The sequence below is a fragment of the Paroedura picta genome, chromosome 7, assembly GCF_049243985.1.
Source record: "Paroedura picta isolate Pp20150507F chromosome 7, Ppicta_v3.0, whole genome shotgun sequence".
NCBI classification, from domain to species: domain Eukaryota; kingdom Metazoa; phylum Chordata; class Lepidosauria; order Squamata; family Gekkonidae; genus Paroedura; species Paroedura picta.
This window is the reverse complement of record NC_135375.1, coordinates 59,057,648-59,080,358: the sequence shown is the minus strand read 5'-3', so window position 1 is coordinate 59,080,358 and position 22,711 is coordinate 59,057,648.

Below are 22,711 nucleotides of genomic sequence, written 5' to 3'. Positions count from 1 at the left end.
GTTATTGTCGTCATTGTCGTTGTTATTTGCATCATCAAACAGCTCTGTAAAATTTATTGAGGCTAAGTGTCGCAGTCCTTTCAAGTTATCAGACAAGAATCTACCACATGTGTCATATGCACAAATAACTACAAAACTTAATTCTAAGAATATGTTATATTGCATAGTGATATTCAGAATGACACACAATATCCTAGGATTCCCCATCACTTTCTCCTCAGTTAAGAGCTTCTGGTTTCCATCTTGTAGATGATGGAAAGGTGCGAGAAGTGGCTGTGAACTATACACGCCACCACACCACAGCCCAGAAGTAGTGCCAAAAGCATCCTGTTGCAGCAACCTTTTGTGACTCCCAGACTTGAAATGGTGTGATCATATCTTAAGCAAGTGATCCCCAGTGTACCACTTGTAAGCACCATGGGCCCCACCAATATGTTATCTGGTGCTCACTTTGTTCTTTCCTAAAGTAAAGGGCCATTCCTCATGTACTTTTTGGAAACAGCTGTGTGCATCAAGTCACTTGGCTTGGAACATCTCAGCATTTGGTATTTGGTCCCAGATCCCATAGCAACCACTTTCTGGTTGTCTTCATCCCACACAGGATTGGAGTAGCACCCCCTCACATTGTCAGTATTCCAAATGTGACCATAGGCTCAACAAGGTTTTGGTTTTGTTGCACATATTTCTTTGTCTAATCTGGGCATTGTCAGCTTTTTCATGTTCCTGGCATGCACAGGGCAGAACTTAGACAGACTAGACAGCTATGCAATCTTGAACTGCCAATCAAACCTGGAAACTGACCAGATGTGTGGGGATCTGTAACTTTTGTAACATATTGGTCCATAGCAAAATCCAAAACCAAAATGTATTTAATACACTTTTGATTTAATTTGATTGTTTTGAGAGGAAAATAAGATATTAATGGTGGTAACTAGTTTTGGGAGATGTTTTTTTGTTTTCAAACTTTCTAAGCACAAATGTGGACAAAAAGAGCAACAAGATCCCCCACCTAGAACCACATGGCATAAACTCCCACTCTCAACATCAGATAAATAGGTCAGTCCCTCTGTAAAATAATAAATGGACATAAATCCAACAACACTAAAAAAACAACAACAGTGGGAGAACATTTCAGTCTTCCATTGTTGATTTAGGAGTGGCAGTTCTCAAACATATAATTTCAAGGGGAGATTATGATGCAAGATTGCAAGATTGCTGAATGTGAGTTAATTCAAAAGTTCAGAACAATGGACTCCCCCAGGGCTGAATAGGGACACAAGATTCTCATCTCACTGCAGATGGTAATTTTCAGTCTGCAAGCATTTCCTCTATGCTCTAATCAAGCCGATTACAATATGCATTGTACATTTGCATCCTTTACAAGCATTCTTTACAATATCCCTCCCACCTTCTGACAGGACTCAGGTCTCCATTCCTAAAAGTGTCTGATGAAGGACAGTTTGACTCTTGAAAGTGGATACCCGCAAACTCTTGTTGATCTCTAAGGCATGTTTGGGCTCTAATCTAACTGATAAAGTGCTCATTAATTCATATAATTTATATTTCTGTAACATAAAATCTGTGCAGATGTCTGATTTGCCATCTTTCTTGACAAGCAATTAATTATTCAAGGCCTATTTGGTTAAGTGTTCCTCCCATCCAATGTGATACTGACCTTCTTTGATGTCTTCAATTAAGAATTATTAGCTTTCAGATTATTTCCCCCCCCCTGCTATTTTAGAACTGGCTATAATAAAGAACAAGATTAACAAAATGGTGTTCAGGTATATGACCCTTGGCACCCAGCTAAGTGCGTGACTTAGCAGAATATGAGTTAATATATAAATAAATGAAGCTTTAAAAAATGTTGCTCTGAATCTGCAGATTCACACTTTCCCCACAAGTATCATTTTTATTTATTCATTTAAGCCAGCACTTTTAATCAATATATAAGCTCGAACAAAGACACATATTCTGCAGTACAAAATTTCCTATCATTAAAAATCCTCTAGAGACTACATGCACAGCTTAGCTGATCGGGCATATAAAGTATGAAACAAAGTCTCTGCAGAGTAATGTTTGATGATTAATAAATGCTAAAGGCCCCCAAACAGAATTTTTTCTCAGAAAGTGAATCTGATGAGTTTACAGTAATTCTACAGTTCCTTCACTATTCATTCACTCTAGTGTTTCACTAGCATGATGAGAACCTGTGCAGAAAATTGGATCTTTCTGGTCCATTTTTTTCCAAGCAACATGATTATTCTGCATATGATGGTACAAATCCTTTATGCCCGGCTGTGTGTGATTAAGTTTCTAACCAAACTGAGAATCAGAATAGTGTAACATTTCATTAGCTGAAGCAAGGCACCCAGGAAATTGTTAATAATAATAATAATAATAATAATAATAATAATAATAATAATAATAATAATAATAATAATAATAATAATAATAGATTTGGAAGGGTCCATACAGGCCATCTAGTCCAACCCCCTGCTCAATGCAGGATCAGCCCAAAGCATCCTAAAGCATCCAAGAAAAGTGTGTATCCAACCTTTGCTTGAATGCCAGTGAGGGGGAGCTCACCACCTCCTTAGGCAGCCTATTCCACTGCTGAACTACTCTGACTGTGAATTTTTTTCCCTGATATCTAGCCTATATTGTTGTACTTGTAGTTTAAACCCATTACTGCGTGTCCTCTCCTCTGCATCTAATGGGATCAGCATCCTGCCATCATCATCATCATCATCATCATCATCATCATCATCATCATCATCATCATCATCATCATCATCATCATCATCATCATTATTATTATCCTTTAATTTGCATGTTTTAATAGCATCTACAGCACCAGTACTGTAGGTTTAGAATACTCCTTTTCTATCATCTTCTTTCTTATGGCAAGGTCTTCTTAGTGGTTAAGATAAAGTTAGGATATTGGTGCCAGGTACCTGCTGGAGGTGGGAGATCTCCTGCTCCCAAATCCTGTTGTCTGTTGCTACCCCGGTGGTCAGCAGAAGAAAAATAGAGTTAAAAATGCCACTGGTGGCAGCAGCATTTTCCTTTCCACTAAAAATCCCAAAGCAATGTCATGCATCCCTAGGTCTTACAGGAAATAGGAAAAATATGAATTTCCAGCAGTTTATAGACAGGCATGTCACTTCCAGATTGTCCCCAGAAGGAATATAATGCTGTCTTGCTGATGTTGCATGACAATAAAGCTGTGGCCAAATTTTAAACCAAACTTGATCATGTTATGGTCCTTTGTAAGGACCAGAACATGTCCCCCTGTAATGCAATCCAGTTCCAGGATTTTTCTTCTTTTAAAACTTTGTGCCTCATTATTTTTAAAATACCAGGAGGACATTGGGTTACACAGGCCATTATGGCACTCCTTCTTTCTTCATTAATGGAGCCTATGAAAAAAACTTGTCACAATCTCCATGCACTGATTTATTCTACGAGACATTATAGCCAGCTGTCTGACAATCCCATCTAAAGACAGCCCCCTCTCTGGACTACTTGGTTTCTTTGTAAAGTTGAAATTGTGAAAGTATGGAAAAAGCACAAACATTGAGCTGTAAAATGACTAATCCTTTAATTCTGGAAGAAACAATTTGGACCAGCAAATGAACAAAGATTAATAGTGGAATAATGAGGGACAAAAGTGAAAGTGCTGGGTTAGACATACATAATGCTATAAGGCCAATATCCGATGCCTTTGCAGTTCCTTGAATTTACAACAACAGTTTAAAGATAATTTTTTTGCTCCAGTACATATTAGTTTATTTACTGCTTGACAATGTAATGTTGCAACAGCAGAACCAGTAACATAGACCATTGAAGTTAAAATGGCAGTCTGATCTGGCAGCTGAGTCCAACCCCTTTGCCTCTGGCTTTTAGGCAAAGAAATCTTCTAACAAAAGAGAAAATGATGTACAGGCTTACATTTGCTTTCTTCACACCTGAGCATTTAAAATGGTAATCAGATGCTGCAGCTGTCAAATCCAGCTACAGCTGCAATCAAGACAGCAAGAGCACTTTCCATAGGCATTCCAGATGCAGAGCAGTCTGTCAAGAGAACTGGAGCATGAGTCAAAATCAACATATAATTTCATATGATTATGCCCTTCTTTGGTATCCCAAGAGAAGAGATGACTGAATGGCAGTATAATAAAGTCTATTTATTATAAAGTTCCACCAGTACTTTTTTGGGTATACTACTTCAAAAAGAACTCTATCCATGATATTAAAAAGTCATTCAAATATTTTTGGAGTATTTGCCCAAACGAGGTCCTAGGTTTTGCTCTTGTTTTCAACATGCAGGTGCTTTTGTCAGAGGCTTACTCCCTCCTATCCTAAACCCTGTTGTATAGTATAATTCTATCAAAGTTGAATGGTCTTCCCATATCAATGGGCCACCAGCAGTAGGTGTTGGAGAATCCCACAATGTAATAGTCTGCAAAACAGGGATTCCCTATTTGATTTATTCTAAGTTGCTTGTTCAGCCTTCATTATTACACATTCTGAGCATCTGCTTTGGTTCTGATAGCTAAAACTAGTCATCCAATAATCCATTAAGTATAATTTATTCTCCACTGACTCACAGTCCTTATATGCCAGAGGTCTGCATTCACATACTTAGCAGTAAGTCCCATCAAATGATTTGCGGCCTTCTTCCAAGTGAACACACATAGGGCTGGGCTACATGTGCAAGTAGGAATAACACATACAAATCTGTTATAAAGAGCTGGATAGTTCATGGTTACTGCTATTAGAACCATCAAAACTAATTTTTAGAAAGTCAAAATCCTATTATGTTTTCTAAGGTTTGCCCTGTTCACATCAAAATTGTATGAACACTTGGTAAGTAATGCTACTGTCAGTGCATGACAAGCACCACATTTAGTCATAGAATCATAGAATCAAGAGTTGGAAGGGACCTCCAAAGTCATTTAATCCAACCCCCTGAACAATGCAAGAACTCACAACTACAATTTAGTATTCTGATATTTTTATGAATGACCATTCAGCTTCACTGAAGCTATTTCATTGTTTTGCAAAGAATTATTTTTTTCAGTGAACTAAGAAGAAAAGATTAATAAAAGGCAATAACGGCAGGTTCCTAAGATTTCATTGAGATGAATTGTACTTGGCTTTTCATTTAGCGTTCCTGGTTATTACTCATTGACTTTTTTGTTCTCCTTCCTCCCAAGTTGGAGTTATTATTTTTGCTCTACACTTAATTTGAAAATATGTTGCTGCTTCTTAAAAGAAACATAACTGGATCTGAGGCAAACAAATACATGCAGGAACTAGTCAAAACCAAACATCTCATCTGGTGTTGGGATTCTAAATGTCTCCCTTATTAAATTGGACATCATTATGAATATATAGTGAAATATATAGCAATATAGTGAAATATATAGTGAAATAAATATATAGCAAAATGCACCTTCACCATGTATGCCACTTTGCTTAGAAAGCTAATGGATCCATATTCACCACGTCACAACAGTAGGTTATGCTGTTGTTTTTTGCCTTCAACAGGACTTTCAGGTAACTGCACATAAGACTGCACTCTTAGACTTGTTTTTCTTCCCTGCCTCAAAAGGATTCTTTTCATTTAACAAGGAATTTAATTGTTTCACCTCACAAAATCATTGCAATGGCCCCTTCTATCAAAGTGAATTGGCATGGAGAATCCTGCCCACGACTCCCCAGCCCCATATTAAAAGGGTGGGGTATGTTTTTCATTACACCTAAGATGGCCCATAACTGTTTTCTGAATTTAGGAAAAATCATGGCAACAGAGAAACTTAGGGTATAAGTATTATGATAGCTGCTAGTTTAAATCTCTTTTATTTCAGTGATATTAAGCTAAGATGAAATCCAAACACACCAGCTTAATTGGCTTGGGGATCAGGCTTACATTCAAAGTAATAATTATTACCAAACATTAAATGTTGCCATAGCATTTTTTTTGCAAGAATCATTATTCTTGTTTTAACAGAGCAAATGATTAAATATGAATAATTTATTGCAAATTTTATATTTATAACAAACAAATTACACTATAACAAATTACACTATCCTATATTTGTTATTTTCAATTATTCTCTTGAGAATTTCAGCAAATACTTCTGTGTCTGAGAAAAGTATTGGCATACCAGTGAAAAAGACTAAGAACAGATGGTCTGATCCAAAGTATTCTTAATACATAGAACTCATCCTTGAGTTCATCTTTCTCTCATACTCTAGTACAGGGCTCCCCAGCCTTTTTGAGCTTGTGGATTCATTTAGAATTCTGACACAAGGTGGTAGGCATAATCACAAAATAGCTGCCACAGAAGGCAGAGCCACAAAACGAAGCACAAATGCTGGGTAAAAGAGGGGTACATTTTTTTAAAAAAGAGAAGTGAGAGACAATAAAACAAACATTGGTGGCAGCTGCCATCAGTTTTAATCAGCATAGTCAATCAGAGCTTCAATGGCAAATCAGAAGACCTGATGGGCAAAATACCACCCAGATCCACCCATTTCCTAAAAATATTTGGCAGGCAATAAGAAGGGTATGAGAGGGCACCATAGCACCCATGGGCACCACATTGAGGTCCCCTGCTTCAACATAATCTAAGGTGACCAGATTGTTCCACTTTTGGAGGGACATCTGGGGGCACCTGGCAAATTGTACTTATGTTGAAAAAATATATATAAATATATATCACAATACTATTTTTGTGTTCTATGCATTCTATGAAAATTTTTGTTGCTCCATATAGACCAAAATTTTAATCAAGACCCCCCCCCCCATCAATGGTGTCCCGCTTTACCAATGTTAAAATCTGGTCACCTTAACATAATCAAGAAGCAGAACCTAAAGCAGGGGTATGTAGCTGAAGGTTAGGCAAACAGGGATGTATTCAGTTCTCCGGGAATTCCATGGTGTTCTATAAAATAATATATACCAGCTGACACAGACAAGGCAGGAAAGCCTGTCCTCTTCCCCTTGTGTGGTAGATCATACACTGCTGCCATAGAGCCTTATAGCATACACATCTTATCCCAGTCACATCTATCTATGGTTACCCTAACTTTGAAAATATAGGTAGTTCTTCCCATGCAATTTATTTTTAATTTTAAAATAACCACTTGGAAAAAAAACTTTTAGATGACACTGGGGAGATGAAAACTGTAACTTCCACTGGGCTTTTCAAAAATAGACATACACAAAATGCTGCCAATTCAAACAGATGAGCAGCCCTTGGCATTGGTGATATATTAATTTAGATGAACTCCAAATTAAAAAAAAATGTTTTCAAATCCATCACACATGTGAGGACTGATTTATGATTGGAATAACTGCTTTGTTTATTCTTTATGTTTAAAAAAATGACTGTGAAGACATTTATTTTTATACCCCCAGTTTTCTCTACCTTAAGAAGCCTCAAAATAGCTTATAATCACAACACACACACACACACACACACACACACCTTCCTGTAAGGTATGTAGGGTTGAAAGATTTCTGAGAGAAATGTGACTAACCCAAGGTTACTCTGACTGTGAATTCTCACCCCCCCCCCTTTGATATCTAGCTGGTACTATTCTACTGTTTAAACCCATTGCCTTGCAGGGGGATATTGACCACCTAATGAGGACACTGACAACCATAATTTTGGCATAAAATATTTGGCCACAGCCTTTATTCAACATTGAGCGTGGCAAGCATGGGAAGAGAATCATGCCATCTTGTGGTTACCCTACCACAAGGAAGCCCACCACAGCCTGCCCCTCAACGGGTTGCCTTGGCTATCCAGCCCCAAAACCCGGACATAATGGCAGGCTGAAACAGGGGGGGAGGCACCATGGAGTGACCCCTCTGGGCACCAGCCTCTGTTGGGTTCTCCTGCCCCCCGGAAATGCTAGCCTTCAATCAGGCTCTGCATCCACACAGCCCTTTAAAGGGCCCCCCAAATCTAGGGGAGGACAGCGCGCAAGCTTGGCCTCCCCAAAATTGATCCTTCCCATGCTCCACTTCCGCAGGCTGTGACAATTAATCAATAATATAACCCAACTTCTAACAAAAAGTCAAACAATTCATAAACAGGGAGGGAGGGTGGGTTTTGCGTCTTTGGGCGCCCTGAAGGGGGGAAAGAGGCCAAAGAATATCAGGCCATCCGTTTAACTGACGCCCAGTTCAGCCACACCCCCTGTTGCCATGCCAACACACATACTGCTCAGAGAATGCCAGGGCTGGGCAATCTCTCCAACCAGCCAGGTCCCTGTCGGTGTTCCTCCCCCGCAGCAGCAATGGCCCCCTTAGATAAGTCTTGTGGGCTTTTTACTGAAGGTCCTATCCTCTCCTGCCAACAGGAACCTTTCCTGCTCTCCTCTAAGTGACAACCTTTCAAATACAGCAATCATGTCCAATCTCAACATCTGCTTCTCTAGGCTGAACATTCCCAAGCCTCTCAGCCTTTCCGCATAGGGCTTGGTCCCCTGACCTCGGATCATCCTTGTTGCTCTCATCTGAAACCTCTCAATTTTGGCCATGTCCTTTTTGAATTGAGATGTGCTTGGTTTCTTTAAATTTTATATCAACCCTGTGGGGAACCCTAAAGGTAAATATGTTCCCACACTTCTAGGATAATGTGAAGAACAACTAACAGCCATTCTATAATCAGATTAGTCAAACTCAGGATGAAAATTACAATTTCTCCCACTATTAAACATACTCCTCTCTGTTCTCACTTCATGGCTCTATTTGTTAAATTCTAGCTATTAGTACTTGGGTTTTTTTCTGTAACCAAATATTAGTGTTTAGATATTGGCTTTTCCTGATTTAAAGAGTAGTGTCAGGGATTTAGTAGTATGCCATAAAATACTTAATTGGGTTTTTCTGTCTTCTATTCTGGAGGATTGAAAGCTTTTTACAACAGGAATAAAGCAAAGACAATGCTCCAGTCCACTGGGAAAGACAGGTGTGATTTGCTTCACAGCCTTTCTTATCTTCCTCTACAACAATGCCTCAGTAAATTTTATCTCTGTACATTGTTGAAATGCTGGCTTGGGAAGCATAACTACCAATGCTGGCCAGAATCTAAACATCCATTTCAGTTACTCCCCCAAAACTTAAGTAGCTAAAGAGCTCCAAACAGCCCCAACTAAATGGCACAATCACATGGTCAAAATCCAGCTAAAGTTAGTGATGACTAAGTGAAGTCCTAAGAAAAGTAACAACCTTCTAAAACTACTGGTTTCAACTCTGTTTAGGATGTCAATGTCATGCCTCTTAGTTCATAGCCAAAATGAAAATTTGAATTGAGGATTCTTTCTCCTTGCACTATAAGAGCTCTCAAATATAAATCTAAGAACAATTCTGGTTTGTTAAATAGAATCATAGAGTTGGAGGGGACTTCCAGGGTCATCTAGTCCTCTGCAATAATGCAGGAACTCACAACTACTTGCTCACCCACAATGACCCTAATTTCATGCTGAAGTGATCCTTCTACCTAAAATCTCCAGAATCCAGTCTGGAGAAAATTCACCTACCATCCCAGAGTGGCAATCAACAATTCCCTGGGTATGCAAATAAGGGCCACAAGAGACAAACACTGGCACATCCCTTCCTGCTCACGTACTCACAATCTACCTCAGTTCATAAAATCAGCATTTCTGTCAGATGACTATCTAGCCTCTGCTTAAAGAATTCCGAAGAAGGAGAACTTACCACCTCCTGAGGAAGCCTGTTCCACTGAGGGACCGCTTCTTCTGGATGTTTAGCCCAAAATTCTTTTGAATTAATTTCAGCCCATTAGTTCTGGTCTGACCCTCTGGGGCAACAGAAAACAACTCTGCTCCATCTTGTATATGACAGCCTTTCAAGTATTTGAAGATAGTTATCATATCACTTCTTATTCATCTTCTCTCCAGGTTAAAGGACCACATTCCCTCAACCTTTTCTCATACTACTTGGTCTCCAAACTCTACACCATCTTTGTAGCCCTCCTCTGGATACACTCCAGTTTCTCTACTGTGTTGCCCAAAACTGAAAACAGTACTCCAAGTAAGGTCTTACCAGAGTGGAGTAAAGTAATAACATCCTCTCATATGATCTGGACACTATACTTCTTTTAATACAGCCCCAAAATCCCATTTGCCTTTTTAGCTACCATGTTGCACTGCTGACTGATGTTCAGAGTCTGATCTTCTAAGACCCACATATCCTTTTCACACATACTACTGCCAAGTCAAGTCTCATCCATCTTATAGTGGTGCGTTTGATTTTTCCTACCTAAATGAAGAACTTAACATTTATCAAAAAGGAAGCAAAATAAAAAGGCTGGTGAAAGGCAAAGATATACATAAACAGGGAAGAAAGGACACGGTGCAAGAAAATTGAGAAGGATATAGGAAAAGTGAGGAAAGTTCTCAACTTTTGTTGTGGTGTCCCCTGTGAGTTAGAAATAACAGCCTACCTCAGAGAAATGTAGTTGGTGAATTTGTTTTCTTTCATTTACTAGAAGACCTGAAAAAGAAGTTGGACTCCTAAAGGCAGGAGGATGGCAAAACAGATTCAGATGGAAAGCCAGATAGGTCTGAAGCAGCAAAACAAAGCTGAAGTCCCGTGACATCTTTAAGACCTACAAAGTTTTATTTAGGATATAAGATTTCTTGTGTCACTAGACTCAAACTGTGTGCTACTTGCAAACCATCTATTTCCTATTTCAATGAATGGCTCCTTATTTATGTAATCATAAATACTTATGGAAGAGAGGCAACAAAGCTTTAAAAAAACAGTTGCTGGATGGTTAGAGTAGAATCACCTGAAACTCAACCCCTCCGAGACAGAGGTTCTGTGGCTGGGCAGAATGGATGCTGGACAAGAAGTGCATTTACCAACTCTGGTTGGGGTGCAGCTTAATACCACACCCTCAGCCAGAAATTTGGGGGTGATTCTGGATACCTCCCTTTCTATGGAGGCCCAGGTCACAGGTGTAGCCCTCATGGCATTTTCCCATCTTCACCTGGTGAGGCTATTAGCATCCTACCTGCCCTCAGACTGTCTAGCCACAGTGACCCATGCAACGGTCACCTCCTGTTTAGATTTCTGTAATTCATTCTATGCAGGCCTACCCTTGTCTATGACCCAGGAACATTCCGCACAAAGGGCAACGTGGCTAAATCTGTGCGTTATTGAAAAGCACTTTAGCCGGAGAAGCCTCTGAGAAGCCTCGCTCAATTGTTGCTTTCCCCGTCTAAGGAAAAAAATGGCGATCGCTTCACCGGAAGTTTGGCGGCGAGAGCGGGGGAAGGACTTTCTTTCTTCCACTACGTTGAGAACGCACATGCCTTTTGCTGATGTGTTGCAGCTTGTGTGCAGAAGTGTGTGCAGAAGTGTAACGGTTTTCTCAGGGGGAATCCACTTTTCTGGATTTCCCGTAAAGCGCTACAACAAATCGCTTTTTGTGGGAGTGTTGCAGGAGTGTTGCAGATTGTGTGCGATGTCATGAGGAACCTTGAATTAGTAGTGTTTACCAAAGGTAAGAATTCTGCGACATTTAAATCTTGCAGAATGGCCCCCAGAAATTACAGCTGGTGCTAGGGTCCTCATTGGCACATCTTGGAGGGCCCACATTCAGCCTGTGCTGAGGCAGTTGCATTGGTTGCCAGTTGTGGCCTAGATTAGATTCAAGGTTTTAGTATTAACCTTTAAGGCCATCTCCTGCTTGAACCCTGTCTATCTGAGGGACCACTTGTCTTCTTATGCCCCCTGCAGGGTTCTTTGCTCTGCAGGTGCTAATCTGCTTGTGGTCCCAAGACCAAGAGAAGAACACCTGGCCTCAACCCAGGCCAGGGCTTTTTTTCCCCACCTGCCCTGGTGGAATGAGCTCCCAGAAGAGCTGAAGGCCCTGGTGAAGCTTTCTTGTGTCACAGTTATGTTTCATAGCAATCCTGTGAGGAGTTAGTCTAAGTTTACTAACTCTAGAGTGGGAAATACCTAGAGATTTTGGGGTTAGAGCTTAAGGATGGAGGAGTTTGGGAAGGGTAGGACCTCAATGGAGTATAGTGCCATAGAATCCATTCTCCAAACAGCTATTTTCACCAAGGGGAGATCAGTTTCAATTCCAAGATATCTCCACATCCCACCTGTTGCTAAATGGTCCTCTCTGTCTACATACTCCTTATCATCTTCAAGGTCTGAGTTAGAAATGTGGTAATTAGCTTCTCATGAGAACCTGTGGCTCATTGGGTGGGAGGGGGAATTATAAGTGATCAAGTAACTTTCTAGAGGGTTCCAGCAAGACCTGTCCTGATTGGGTATTATTATCACCTGATGACGCTGCTTGGCCAAAAAACTATAATTGAGCTAGCAGCCTGAGGTTGGTTCTGACAGACTAAAGACCAGGACTATGATATGCTCATACTGCAATAGATAGCAGTGTAGAGAACATACAAGTTAGGGCCCATCTAATGCAGGTCTTTGAAATGTTCTAGATAGTTAAACTAGTTTTCTTGTTCCCTTGCTGCTTACCTTCAGAGTGTTGTGTTGCCTATAGATTAAATATTTGATCTGAATGACTATATAAAACTTTATTTTAAAATGGTTTGGCTACTTGTGTATATGAGATCTAGGGAACACAGGGAGTTCATATTTGGACTTCTTGACACAACTGTTAGTGTGAGCAACTGTAACTGGCTCAAAGTCACCCATTGGTCAGTTATGACTAAGTGGGGATTTGAAACTTGGTCCATTAAGCACTAGGCCAACATTTTGATTGATTCTGCATGGAGGCATAAAACACACGCCCACTCCTGCTTGCAAATGTGTGATAGCAAACCGTGTGTTTGCACGTTTCCTGACAGGAGACCTTCCTGCGTTATCCTGCTGTCTCATCGCAGCTTTTTGCCTCTGGATCAACACGGCAGAGAAGCAGGAAGTGTGGACAACCCAAAGTTTTCTCCAAGCTCCTTGGGTTGTCAATCAACACAACTCACTAATCCCTTCACAGCTGTTGTTTTGGGGACTCAAACTTTCCCCATTTCCGAGTCCCGAAATTAATTAAAAAAAGAAATACATTTTGGCATTCCTATGGGGAAATGCCACAATAGTAAAACATTTTTGAAAAAAAAAACCTTTCACTTGCTTTGTGTTGCTTTGGGATCACGCAACAACAATAAAACACTTCCTTAAATCCATTTTCAGGATTTTTTGTATGATAGCCTCTCTTTGTGTTTGGGTAGATTTGGGATTGCAAACTTAAATGGACTCCGGGGAATGGTAGAGGACAGGAAGGCCTGGAGGATCATTGTCCATGGGGTCGCGATGGGTCGGACACGACTTCGCACATAACAACAACAAGATTTGGGATAGGTTAGCAATGGTAACTGGACCCTGATGATTGTGTGTTAATGATAAAGATTTAAAACAAAGAACACAGACACCAAGCTAATAAGGAGAGGGCTGTTGCATCACATTCCCCCCCTTTCCCCATTCATACCCTACTGCCAGAAAACACAAACAGGAATGTGTTTTAGCTGCCCAGTCCCATTATTACCATGCACAATGAAGAGAACATTTTATTTGTACTGAAGGCCCATTGCCTAGTTGTCCCGTATCTATGTGGGCTGTGCCATTTAAAAATTGATCAGGAAATGGAGAGGGGAGGGTGGGTGCGAGGATGGGCAAAAGGCTCTACCAAGACTGTCACATGTTTCTCCCTCCAGACAGGATTGTCCCTGTTTGTTCCCTGATTTACAGCGTTACAAAAAGAGGGAAATCAGGAAAAAAAACTCCTGATGGACAAAAACTCGTGCTACCAACTGGAGAGCTCCAGGTTGCTGCCAATGTCATGTGGAAGCAGCACTAAAACCCCTGAGCAATGAGATTATTCCCAGGGGCAAATTCCTCATGTGGAATCAGTCTTCTTCTAGACTTTCTTGTGACTGGATATTCCTGTCTTCTTGCATTCTGGAGAAATTTTCCTCTCCATACTGTAAACATCTCAGTGGCACTACTGCTTTTTAGAGTCAACTATCAGAAAACTCACTTCCTCCAAAATTTACTCAAAATTCCTCTTCCCTTGCACACTCCTGCAGTGCTAGTTCTTCTGGCTTTCACTTTTAACATTGCACAACAATTCAATTCTGGTTCAGGCTCGGATGCCATGGAACATCCTCAGCAGGCACTCTTCTGCCTTCTCAGTAGGCATGTCAGATTTGATTGCTTATGACTTCATGTACTATCTGTCCCAGTGAGCATAACTTATTTGCATGAAAAGAACAAAGCTGTCAAGTATCCAAAGCGTCTTAAATCTCACAGACTATGCTATTTTGGCTTGATGTCAGGTAATTGTTTTCTCTTTGCCCCAGCTATGTGAAGGGCACAGGAGTGTTTTTTCTCAGACAATCAGGTCCAACTAGATCAAAGGCATATACACAAGTAAAAAGAAAACACTCACTACATTATACTACCCTGAATCTAAGGTTCTTATGACACAATTATTGAGTCATTTATTAATGCATTTTATAAAATGTTATTTTTATGTTTCTTTGGAGTCATTTTAAATTAACAACAACCCCCCATTTGGTTAATTCAGGAGTGTGCAGGACAGTATTGTTCACATATGTTTGTACAAACAGATCTACCTGGGGGGGCGTTTATATGAAGTTACTATTATTTCCAGACATTTTTCAAGATGATAATAATGCAAAATGCAACTAGCCATGAACACAGCACCAGTTTGGAAGCACCTGTTCACACAAATTAGCATTTACATTTGTGTACTGGGAGCATGATCAGCAGAGAAGGCAAATGGTTTTGAAATGAGAGAGGTGGTTTGAGGGACAGGAAAAGATGCAAAGAATATAATTGAAGAAGGTACAGGAACAAGAATGGAAGAACATAAAGATGCCCAGTTCCAATCCTACCAATAACATATGCTGGCACAGTGGAGTCACAAATGAGTCCAGGGTTAGGGTTGAGGGAACATTTCAGTAACTTTGTTGAAGCTTTGAGATAAGGTTTATTTATTTGTTTAATTCATGTATAGACTGCCTTTCTCCCCAATGTGGATCCAAGATAGCTTACCCTCTACAAGTGAGGTGAAATCCTGGAGATTTTAGGGAAGGCCTTTGAGGATAGGTATAATTCCATAGAATCTGCCCTTCAGAGCAGTCATTTTCTTCAAAGACAAAATTTTGCACCAATCTCTATTCAGCTGGAAAAAATACCAATAAGGTTTCTTGTCTATTTTTCTTGATCCAGTATACTGAATGTACTTCTCTAGTCCCTACTGGAGAGAAAAGTGGGGTATAAAATAAATACAATTGTGGGCTTGAGTCCCTGGGCAAATACCCTTCCCTGTCCCTAATTTTGACTGGCTCTCGGTAAGAAAGTGGCCATGGTAGCACCTCACTATGCTTTGAGCCACCCCCCCCACACACACACACACAAATGCAGTGCCAAAAATCCCCTTCTTGTCTATCATATCATTTTACTTTTGGGGGCTTTTTACATGAAAAACTGACTTGGATAAACTGAAGGTAATAAGCATGTTTGGTATTCAGAATTCCTGTTCCTAGTCTGTGTCATGTGTGCAGCCCAACAAAATAAGTCAGCATTACATGCTTGGTCATTAGTGGCTCATTATGTACCAGTAAACTTTCCATATATTCAGGAATATATATTTACCATGAGAAAATTACGTTGTTTTTATTGTACATACAATAACCAAATGCACAAAGACCAACATGCAGCATCTGTACAAGATGCAGCATTTTAAATCAAATAGAAAATATTTGATTTATAAATGTTTTATTTCTGTTTGTGGGACAACAAATCATAATGATTAAGAAAACCAAAGATGTGCAACTATATTTATTAAGAAAAACCCACCACCCAATCTCTGATTTTACTACCAAATGCGGCTGGGTTGGCAGCATACTAGTCTGAGCCCTGTTCCTCCCATATTAGTTAGTCATACTTTCTAGCTTTAAGTACCTCACATTCAAGTGGGAAACAGATGACACAAAGTGCTGGAGCCATTTGTGATAGACACCAGCAGATTCTTCAGAGTCATGCTGCTGCAAAGGGATATGCAGAACATTGGGGGGAGGGGTAGAGTGCCAGATTCAGAATATTTTGGTTATCCTCTTTGTCCTAAATGGGAACATCACAGAGCTGTTTCTGGAGAGAGGCTTTGCTTACTGTGTAGGTTAATCCACTCCTGTATGTACACAAGGAGCTGAGAAGCCATGGAAGATAATGTCAGAAAGATAATGTCAAAGAATACTAGCTGAATTTCTAGTGAGACTGTGGTACTCTCTTGAGAGAACTGCTCTGCATGGATTTTTAGTTCTCCTTAGGCAGACTGGTCATTTAGCATACAGGGAAATTAACTGGTGGGTCATTGTCTCAGAGGACTACTGGAAATGAGGGGTAAACTGAGCTAAGCCCTAGTAACTCTGCCAGTGCCTCAGGCTCCATTTGATTCAGATCCTTAACAATGATGATTAGCTGCAGCTCATCAATTGCCTTCTTCTGCATTGCCACACATTTGTGGGTGGGGGGGGAGGCAGCAGGTGATTCAGCACTAGTTTTATTGCTGCTGAGCTGAATGGCTCTGAAATATTGGATTGTAACAATGCTATGGCCCCTCAGCTTGAATTGTGGGCTGTGACAGGCAGCACTGTAAAAATAAGATTCCAAGTGCTGAAATAATAGCAACAGTGAGTGAATAGTTAAAAAGAGAGAGAGCCAGAAAGACAGACAGCTCTGAGCACTCAGATTGGTCAGCAACGGTGGAGAGGTCACTGATATTCTAGCTGTGTGATGGAAAGAGTTTCATTCTCTGTTTCTGATTCAGATGCTGGCTCAGAGTGCAGTCCAACAGATCCTTAGCTCAGAGAATACCACATGAGGTTTTGCTTTGCCTTTACTGCATGTTTAGGAGCCATATTTACAGGCAGATAATTACCCACAATACTTTATTTAGAGGTTGGCTATGAAGCCTGACAATTGCATGTAACAACGTTCCAAATGGCACATACAATCAAGCCTACAGTGGAAATAATATTCCAGAAACTACCATGTCTTTCCATTTGCACCAAACACTGTAAATCCAGGAAAATTGCTGTACTTAAGTTTCAGCATTATGTGAATACCCACAGCCAAAGTTGGCATGAAGGGAGAAAGGCAAGACAAAAAAATTATTGACTAGCAGGTGGCAACTATTCCAGTGACAACGCTACTCCAGTTTGGCAAATAACTTGGACACAGTCGTTTATTAACATTCAACCCCCAATGGAGGGTTGGCCCGATGCCAGCGTAGGGAGCCTGACCCCAAACAGCTGTCTGGCTGCCTGATATGAACCGCGGCGCTTTGCCTCCACGGTTCGCTCCCAGCTGGGAGGATGGGATGCCTTCCGCCGCGGAATCACCTGGGAAGCGACGTAAGGGACCCAACGGGCGTCCGCCTCCATTGATGTCCCTGGCCGTTTGGCCCCAGGCCCCTGGCCTCCCAGCCAGGTAGGCTGCACCCGGTTAGCAGCCAGTCTCCTTATTGAGATCCCCAACTCAAGGAGTTCCATATGCAGACGGGCATCCCTGCCAACAGGCTCCCTGCCGAGCATAACCGCGGCTGCGATGAAATGAATCATTAACCCAATAACCACAAAGAAGAACGGGAACGGAGTGGGTGGGCGGGTTGCTGTCCGGGCTGCGGCCGCGCAAAGAGGGCTAACGGCATGCGCCCAGCCTATTTAAGGCCAGGAGCACTTACCCCCCCTCCCATCAGGCCCTGGCGCAGCCCGATGATGCAGCTGGAAGCCGCGTCATCCCTGGGTGCCCCGCTGTTGATGGCGGCCGCGCTCAGTCATGGCCGCTATTTATCATTATCATTATCATTATCATTATCATTATCATTATCATTATCATTATCATTATCATTATCATTATCATTATCATTATCATTATCATTATCATTATCATTATCATTATCATTATCATTATCATTATCATTATTGCAACAGCTAGAATCTGTACAGTACCCTAACTGATGGGGATGGAAGTGCCATTGACCAGTGAGACCATGGGAAATCTCCCCCTTGCTGGACTCAATTGTGGGGTGCAGTACATTGAAGATACAGCCCAAAGAAGAATCAAATGCTTCATTGTAAAAACCCTTGGTCAGTGAAACCCTGCTGTGAAGTCCACTGCCTTCCCTAGTCAATAGACTTTGAAGCAACCCACATGGATGCTGAGCCACTGATGAGACCCAAGCAGAGCTGAACTCAAGCACATGGCTACCATGCTCCTGAACTGAGCCAAGATGACAGGAAGAAGAGCAGATAGAAACAAATGCTTTGAGAGTTGGTCCACCTGCTAACATAGAAGTCTGGATGGATTGCTGCTGGGTATCATGAATCCCAATTCATGCCTCCTTTTCCTCCTACATTTCTCCCAGGCTCCAGGCCAGGGTTGTAAATCCTTAAATTGTTCCTGTCCTCCTTTGCATACCAAAGCTGCCCTGCTCTTAACTCTTCCACCTAGAATGACCTTGCGTGTCTCACTGGAGTCTGAACAGGGTGTTAGTTTAGATCAGTGGTTCCCAAACTTATCTGGCCTACCGCCCCCTTTCCAGAAAAAAATATTACTCAGCCCCCTGGAAATTAATTTTTTTTAAATTTTAATAGTTATTCATCGCCCCCAAATGCACCTGTGCCCATCGCCGCCCCCCTGGATCGCTGCAGCACCAACCAGGGGGCAGTAGCGCCCACTTTGGGAATCACTGGTTTAGATCAAACGCCAGGCCATCGGTCAGCCTGAGAAACTTTGTTACTTTTGCAAATGTGCATTCCCGCCATTTCTTGTACTCATCCCCCCTCCCATCCTTGGTCCCCCCTCTAAGTACACCCCAATGTTTAATGTACCTTTGTCTCTGCCAAGACATTTGCTCAATGAGTCTTGCCACCTATTAGCTGCTATAGTGTTTCTGCTCAAAAGACTACTGCTTTTGGATCCTTACTCTGCCTGGACCTGGAAGTTCCTTTATTACAGACTCTGCTCGCCGATCTCTGTCTGATTCCTGACACTGGGTTGCCTGCCTGCCACCTCACCATATATTATTATTATTATTATTATTATTATTATTATTATTATTATTATTATTATTATTATTATTATTATTATTATTATTATTATTATTCCCACCACTCCCTTACGGCTTGTGTAGCCAGCTGCAGCCCCAGCTTCCTCCCAGCCCAGTCCACTGTAAAACTGTTTTAATGTCCCTGTTTGCCCTGGAATTCTCTTTGGAGCCTCTGTTTATTAAATTACTTTTAACTTTAAGTATTTGAGGGGGTTTTCTTTTGGGGGGGGGAGAATGAGAGCTTACATTTCTGTTTCCCAGAAGTCTCAACAATGCTGTGACAAGATTTATTGTTCAACTCATAACAATGAACAGTTTTCTACTGAGATACATAGTGCAGATATGATCACATTTTGGTAAAAATGCAGATTTCTCTGAACATATTCTCATTTGGGGGATGTAGATAGCATGCATCATTCTGTGTGATCTTTGAGAATTAGTTGAGCACCATCATTTCATATTCAGCAGAAGGAGGTAAAACAGTTTCTCTTAATCATTTTTTCCACACTTTGCCTATATTTCTTTTTGAAGTCTTCATAAATAGTTGAAATTTGAATGTTTGCATGACAGTTTTCTCCAGGATTATATATAGGAGCTGGGCAATAAATGTGTGAACATAAAATTGTGAGATTTTGCTTTATATTTGGAAAAAATCTCTCTATATATTTAATGTCTTTAAAAGTAATTGTCAAAATTTTGTGCAATTCATGCTGCTCAGGAAGCAAAACCTATGAGTGTGTGATATATTATGTCCATTTCATCAGCAACAGGAAGTTCTGAAAATCCACATTAGCTCACAGAGCCAAAACATAATTTACTTCGTTTCAGAAAAATATGTTACATGCCCACAACATGCACATTTGCACTTATGCATATACACAGAGAATTCAGTCCTGTATATATATCATGAAAGGCATTGAGCTGTACTGCATCATCCTTTTGGTCTTCTTAAGTGTTTAAATACATTTCATAGTAACAGCGTTACACACTCAGCATAGTTTCCAGGTATATGTTTCCTTACTTGATTGATGATCATGATGATAGCTATTCAGTCAAATCTTTTGGTGATCCTATGGCTCAACTGTTACCACAATTTTTGAACTTGTACCGCTTCATTTAGTTATTTAATTTTCTAGCCAGTGTTCATTTTGACTGTATCTAAACACTGTGTTCTTTGTCAGCCTGCTTTCCTTTTACCACTGACCAATCCTAGTATAATTTCTTTCTCCATTGAGTTGGACCGCATGCTATGGCCAAAGTAAGTGAGCCAGAGTTTCATGATTTTACCTACCAGTGATAGATCAGGCTTTATGTGCTGTAATATTTCCTTGCTTGTGACTTTTGCTGTCCATGGAATCTGCCACATGATGTTAGGGCTAGCTCAGTCCTGGGCCTGATGTGCATTGGATGTTCCACTACCCCGTGGCATGGGAACACAGAAATATCCCCCGTCTGCCAAGGGGGCCAAATGAGGCCTGTCCCACTGCAGGTATGTGTGGATGGCCTGGAAGGGGACAGAAAATATAGTGACCCAGAAGGGAGAGAAAATTCCCCGTTCTGCTCCACGTTGCTTCATGGTGCTATGGGGCCAAATGGGGCATTAAAAAAAAATTACTCAAAGGTGGGGTTGCAATCTTCATGCAAATAACCTCCTCATGCCCCCCCCTCCCAGGTGGTAGAACCATTCAGCCCCAGATGCATCTGTGAGGAGGCAGTAATCCGAGGTGGACCTGATCTACTGCCCAAAAGCATTCTTTGTGGGGACATAGGAAGTGAGGAAGCACACTGCTCTGGCGCAATGCACCAGTGGCAGCCAGAATCGGTACTAGTGTAGTATTGTAAGTAAAATACGGGATTTTTTGAAACATCTGTATGCTTTTGAACTTTGTAGGTGCAAGCTGGGAGATGATTAATGCTTCTCTTTATCAGGGCCTGTTTTCTGAGAATTTAGAGGCCTCAATTTATTTTATCTGGCCTGCTAGTCTGTACATGTGACTAGTTAAGTAAAAGTTTAAAAGTTTTTAAAGAAATAATTTTCTTGAGTTTGGTGCTACACAATACAAATATAATATGGTATTTTTCCCCTTCATTTTCTTCCAGCAGTCCACATAATGTACATCATCTGTCTGTTAAGATTTTGTCTATGTAAAGGAGCTAACATTACAAAATTCTTTATACATTTCTTGTGTGCTGTACTTACATATATGCCAGACCACTGATAAAGGAAGGAATGCTAAAACGTGTTTGATCAGTGGCATTGAGGCACTAGTATGTTCATAGGATCTGATTTCTTCTGAGGCTGTTTAAAGCTTTTTGAAGTTTTAAATTTCAGATTGTATTATTAAGGTATTATTAATAAATAATGTTTTAATAACTTTAATATTTTACTAACTACAACATATTTTAGAACCTGATGGTGCACCCTCAGTAAGCCTATGAAAATTTCCCCTTTTTTGGTTCCTGGTTCCTTAAATGGCCAGCAGCCATTTAAAACCCCAATTTTGCTCTGTCTTCTAAACAAAAACCATTTCTGCATGGAAGCAGACAACGCGTACTGCATCTTGCATGCAAACACCCGATAGTAAAGCGTGCATTTGTACACTTCCTTACGGGAGACCCCTCCCGTGTTATCTTGCCATCTCATTGCAGCTTTTTGCCTCCTGATGAGGTGATGGAGAAGCTAGAGGTGTGGACAACCTACCGTTTTACCCCGCTCCTCAGGTTGTCAATCAACACAAGTCACTAATCCCTTCACAGTGGTTGTTTTGGGGACTCAAATTTCCATCCCCCCTGAGTACCAAAATTAATTAAAAAAAACATTTCTACATTGCTACAGGGACACGCCACAACAGTAAAACATTTTTTATTAAACGTACACTTCCACATTGCTACAGGATTACACCACAACAATAAAACATTTATTTAGATCTCTTTATGTTCTCTCTTATGGTCTCTCTTTATGTTCAGGTAGATTTCTGATAGGCTTGCCATTGTAATTGGACCTCGATGATTACTGTGCCCACTGAACAGAACATGACAGTACATTTTATTTGAACTGAGAGCATGTTGGTTTGTGGTCATGTTGGCAATGCAGACCATGTCATTAAAAATAATTAAGTTGTCCCTGTTTGTGCCTCATTGTGTACCGCAACAAGAAAAGGGGAAGTGGATTCTACCACTTTCCCTCATCACACGGCAAAGAGGATAAAAACTCACATCACCCACTAGAGAGCTAAGTGTAGCTGCCAACATCATGAGGAAGCAGCACTAAAACCCATGAACAATGAGGAAATGGTCCAAGGAAAGTGAAAGGGTCCCCTGAAATGGCTTAAAACTCACAACTGAGAGGCAGACCCATAAAGCTGTGAGGTTTAAATGGCTGGCAGCCATTTCAGTGGTCTGCTTTGCTTTCCCTTGCTTGAAGAAGGGGAGCAAAAGGGGGTCAGTATACTGACTTTTATTCAGGTCAGCTAAACCAGTAGCCAAGACAGATTCTCAAATATGTAAAATGCTGGAAAAATGCAACTAAGGGATTTTCTTGGTATTTTGGG